A 5,260-nucleotide genomic window follows, 5' to 3' on the forward strand; every position below is an offset into this window, starting at 1 on the left:
AAACTAACAAATAAGAGAATCTGAAATGTAAATAAAGTAAGAAATAGATATTCCTTCAAAGCTCGTGGTGTATCGATAATCGACTTTTGCCCTGTGCACTGTTCTATATAGTCACCAGCTCGTTACTAAAAATTGAGATTGCTTTATTCGCACCGCGTACTATAACCTGGTACGAACCTAGGCTTGCCATTTAGGTCTACTTTCAGATTGAACACTGCGGCCTGTGCAACCAATGGACCTATTTAAAGCTCTGCAAAAATGATTATCGGTGTCGCGCATACGCATATGCTATACTAATTATTACTTTTACTAAATAAATGCTTCGAACTTTACGTGCGGTTCTTAAGCCGTTAGGCACACCCTAGACGCTGCCAGAAGTATTTTCTACCGCTTAGTGAAAACTGGCCGTCCTGTTGTCAACCTAAGTACTAAGTGCGGTAGTGAAAAACTTAATAATTAAAATAAGCTAAAATATTATAAGTCATAATATGGAGGGGCGGTTCGACCGCTATTAATCACATCAAGGACGGGCAAGCAAGCGAAAATGCCTTGCGACGGCTATACGAGTTACCCAGGAACACTACACATTACATTGAACTAACGTTGTTCTTAACATTTCACTTCCAATGCAGTGAATAACACCTATACATTATATATCTATTATACTATTCAAACTCGATGTGTGCGTGTTAATAACGTCAGGTGTTCCGGAGCTGCCTCTTTAAGAGAGGTATCTTCTGGCGCTTCATCCTACAGTAGGATATTATAGCAGACACGCTTTGGTAAGCTCCGCTAGAATCCCTAAACGAACACGGGAAAAAGCTCACAGGTAAAGTCTAGTAATAATCTCAAGATAGGTTCAGCCAGATAATAATAGTTCGTCAAAAATTAAGTAATTGATTTTATAGGTTCTTTCGAATGTTGACAACTTCAACGTTAATCTTGTTTCTTTCTTTATTCTATCACACTAGTCGCATTATATATGTCGTCGATAAGGCTTGAATTAGCGACGAAATAAATGTTCAGGTTAGCTTTTTAGATCGTGTTTCGCACGATTTAAGCTGAAGACATTGTCATTACATCTTAAGTATTGCTCCCACACATCTCCTGGACAACCTTCTTCAATGACGAACATTTCTCACATGCAAACTAATCTAGCTGATTATCGTATCATTTAAGAGAATAGGTTTTTTATCGATAATATAAAGGATAAATGCTAATAGAGCATATGTAATCGTATAGAAGACGTACAACTTACAGAATAGTCAGTCAGTGGGTTTATAATAAAACTTGTAGTAAAACAACGAACTTGAATTTGGACTATCAGGTATTTAATGTATTTATCACTACACTATAATTCTACCGTTGTCGCCAACATCATAGGAAAAAGAGAATTTACGCCTGAATTATGAGATCACTAGGGGTTTTGTCCCAGAATAATACAAGTACCAGCATATTCTCAACATTTTGAATAGCATTAATCATCTGAGGGCTTATCATACCGATGATGGTAGGCTCAGTGTGGATGCCACAACGCAATGGAAAAAGCTAAAGCCTCAATTATCGTTTCACCTTAATCTCTCTGCATAATTTCGCACATTTTAAGCAATTTTGAACTAACAGATTTATTTTTCTATCAAACGCGAGAGCTGTTCACCATCAAAATGAGAGTTTTAAAGCTTCAACCAGTTACCTGTATTCGCGGACACGTGTATGTCTGTATGCATAGTAACTTGCCGATTATAATTTCATCGTTGTTCATTCCACCTGGCCAATACTACCGAGCGCAACACCCGTGGCCACCGTCCTGCTATTTAGGTTAACGCCGACTTGGTCGAGGCTGTCCAAGATATTGATGTAGACAACGCAGTTTAACCAAATTCCTCTGCAGAACTGCCCTTGGACTTCTGAGTAGGCGACGGGTCTTTCTGGAACAAACTCACATGTTGCATATTAGGATTTTGGAAGTTCATTCCTTACACAATCCACGCTTACCTTATCGCAGTGCTCGTATAGCTAACTCTACGAGCGCCCTGTTTATTGTTGAATGTAGCTTCCTAATAAAAGCCGCAATTGCCGAAGTGTTATCGAGATCGAAGTTGGATTCTTTCTCCGTATAATACCGCAATTCACAAATAGCTTGGTTCCAGACAGTTTTATAAAAGCTTGACAACACCAACAGTTTAACCTACAGCGGAAGCACTAGACCTAATCCTGCGCTCCAAAATGAGAAACCGTACCCTTTAAGTGCATCACTCGGTTGGCTTTTCAACTTTTTCTGAACGTGCTTTCTATTGGCGACCCAGAACCCGCTACGTGATCATCGCCGCGGGAGTGACGTCCTGACAAAGGTTCCCGTTTGTAAATTGCACACACATCTTGTTCTCAGACTGTACAAACAACACAGAGCTGGAATTTGTTAGGGTTAAAGAGACAGCCGGAAATGGTTTTTGGGTGCACTGTGAGTCTTTGATATATTAAGAGTCCATTCCATATACTTATCAGGCCTAGAGTCAAATTTCTTAATATATAGGTTCGTTCCGGTAAGTAGTCCTGTACTAGACAGATAGATTCTGCTTACGAATTCGCTCATGCAGCAGATATAAAACTGGCAAAAGTGGTAGGCTTCACCGTCCGTCTTTGCTAAGAGTACTTTCGCATCAAGCTTTGATCTGATCTTGTTAGGCAATGCCAACTTGCCCTGCGTGAAGTTTTTGGACGTTCGTCCCCGTGTATTAACAAGGTTGAACTGGTCCACTAATCTACAACGTTGTTTGCGACACCATCCCAAAAGCCCGATTTTGAATATCGGTTTGTACAACCTCGGTCGTGCCATACTAAAACTGCGCCTTAGGAAGTAAGTTCTAGCTTTTTGCACTGTTTGGTGGTTCTCTGGCGATTGTTTTTGGTTGGATAACTGTCTATCTTTTTGATCCACGTTCTCGGTTCAAGAGGACTTCTGTCATGAAAGTGCGCGCGATTACATACATCGCGCAACGCTACCTTCAAGCTGTTACGGGCCGACTTTAGTTTGGTCGTTGGCCAGACAAACCTACCTCTAGTTTAACGCACCCTAAATACATAAAAGCCATTCATTTTAATAGGGACCAGTTCGCTTATATATATATATATATATATATATATATATATATATATGTAATTGTGCTAAGTGAAAGCTGTAACACCACCTTACAAAGACTGGAATTACCAATAATACCACTAGAAATGTTTTTGCGATTAACACAAAAATTATCGTATATTACCATATTGTCGGATATAATAATTTATCAGCGTATAGAGAAAGAAGCCGAGTAACAAGAACTTTCTACTAACAGCTTCATTTCCAAGTTGTAACTGGACATTGTAGAATATTTATTGGTGCACATCAGGCGCGGCATAACGATGTATCGAACATAAACAGATAGCGAATCAATAAATAAACTCATTATTTTTATACGTCGCTGGTACACATCTAAATCTGAAAGCTAACAGAAACCGATACAAGTTGACGCGTCGCTTGACATTTCGTTGAAAACTACTTAGATTTAGCGTTACATAGCGAAAGCATTATCACGCCGACAGACACACGCCATGGCATGGGCTTTAAATAAAGAATGTCAAGCTATTTTTTATGCAACAGAACCTATTGCATCGCTGCCGAAAACAACAAAAATATTATATTAATAATGTCAGCTATATTTCTATAGTGGAAGAAAAATGTGAAATTTGCGATGCCATTTAGTTCTTATATTTAGCCTAACAAATGTGACGCCGTTTGTGCTATTCCTTTATTAGGTATTGTTGTCGTTAACCGCATGAATCACTCGACCGCGTAAAGGCGATTAGCGAATAAGTAATTTCCCAACATCAGCATCGTTCAGTACAATCGACAGCGTAACGCTAGTGAAGGTTGCATTAGTATCAACTTAATTTTTAAAATATTATTACTTTGTGGGGTTCTTGCCTTTAATCTATTTAGATGCTGCGTCTAATATTTTTTCTGATAACGCATCGCAACTGAGCCGCGTCGCACATCGGGCCGACTACAGCGTAAGGTAGCGATTGGTGCTGCGCTGAAAGAAGGCTGGCCTTCGCGACACAGTACTGATGACATCCACAGATAATTCGCCCAGATAATATCACAGACAACAAAAACACCTGTTTGTAATCGGCTCTGCCTACTATCCACTTGACGAAACTTATTACCCGTGACGTCTAACAGCGCTGTGAGAAGTTTCAGGAAACAAACTGTTGAGCCGCAGAAGATTTTATTAAATAGATCGCATGAAACTGAAAAACTCTTCGATGGCAACAATTGAATTAGGGAAGGCAATCGTTTTGGAGAGGCTGTTTACGGTATCTTGCTTCCCGCAGCCGCTGCGCATTTCGATCTCTGTGCGCCAGGAACAAGTAACAGAAAAGGTGGAAAACGGCGTCATCTCTTCCCCTAATAAAAGTATTCTTAACATCATATTTTTTACTATTTAATTTAATGATGAGCTAGGTAGTCAACCGAGACATACAACAAGATGCCATAACTTCCGCGTTGCAATCTAGGCTTACGTCCTAGACTGGACAAATATATATTTCAGCACGGAAGTCACCTGAAAGGATGACAAATCGATTGATTTTATGCACAGACCTCGTCACATTTCAAGCTAAGGTGGACTATCGTTCGAAGAACACTTCTCAGCGTATATCCACTCCTATCACTAGCGAAATTAACTCACGAACGGTGACACTAATTAGATAAGTAAAAATCTTCCTCAAATGACTGTATACTACATCGATTCTACATGTGGACATGCTTATGCCAGATGATCTGGAATAGAAATTTGCACGACAGTGCATGCTTCTGCATCGTTCGAGCACAACCGCAACTAATTGTAACCTCTTATATGTACATATGTATGCGCTTTGTTTGCATCACGGTCCAGTTCAACTTCGGCACTGATAAACTGTCATTCTGGTTGAGAGGGTCACGGGTGAGGGGCGGAGGCAGGCAGAAAGCATCGTTGTGCGAGCCAAGTCTACATACAAATGCAGCAGTAGCAGCGGCAGGGGCAAATGAGTGCTGTTGCTGACTGTTCCTAGTTGGGTGCAGCACCGATGGTAATCGTTGCCAGCGGAGGAAATTAACTGTCGGTCAATCGGTTGGCCGGTTGATCGCTCTATCTCGTAGTCTTTGCATGCAATAGCTTCCAGTCGAGAAAGAAAAACGGGAGCGTTTAGGGAAGGAAGGGCGGAGGGAAAGACAAGC

At 40.5% G+C, this 5,260-nt stretch overlaps 1 long non-coding RNA gene across 2 annotated transcripts; it reads right to left on the reverse strand.

Annotated features, from left to right (window-relative positions):
* Positions 1-4,965, reverse strand: LOC147756310 (uncharacterized). Of its 2 annotated transcripts, none has more exons than XR_015325629.1 (2): positions 1,738-4,965; positions 1-801 (listed from the first exon to the last, which is right to left on the reverse strand). It is a non-coding gene; the product is annotated as an uncharacterized LOC147756310 (long non-coding RNA). The 2 variants fall into 2 exon arrangements; XR_015325628.1 differs by having other exon boundaries at positions 1,694-4,965.
* Between the last annotated feature and the right edge of the window lie 295 nt (positions 4,966-5,260).

This window comes from Varroa destructor, unplaced genomic scaffold (assembly GCF_002443255.2).
Source record: "Varroa destructor unplaced genomic scaffold, Vdes_3.0 BEIS01000004.1, whole genome shotgun sequence".
NCBI classification, from domain to species: domain Eukaryota; kingdom Metazoa; phylum Arthropoda; class Arachnida; order Mesostigmata; family Varroidae; genus Varroa; species Varroa destructor.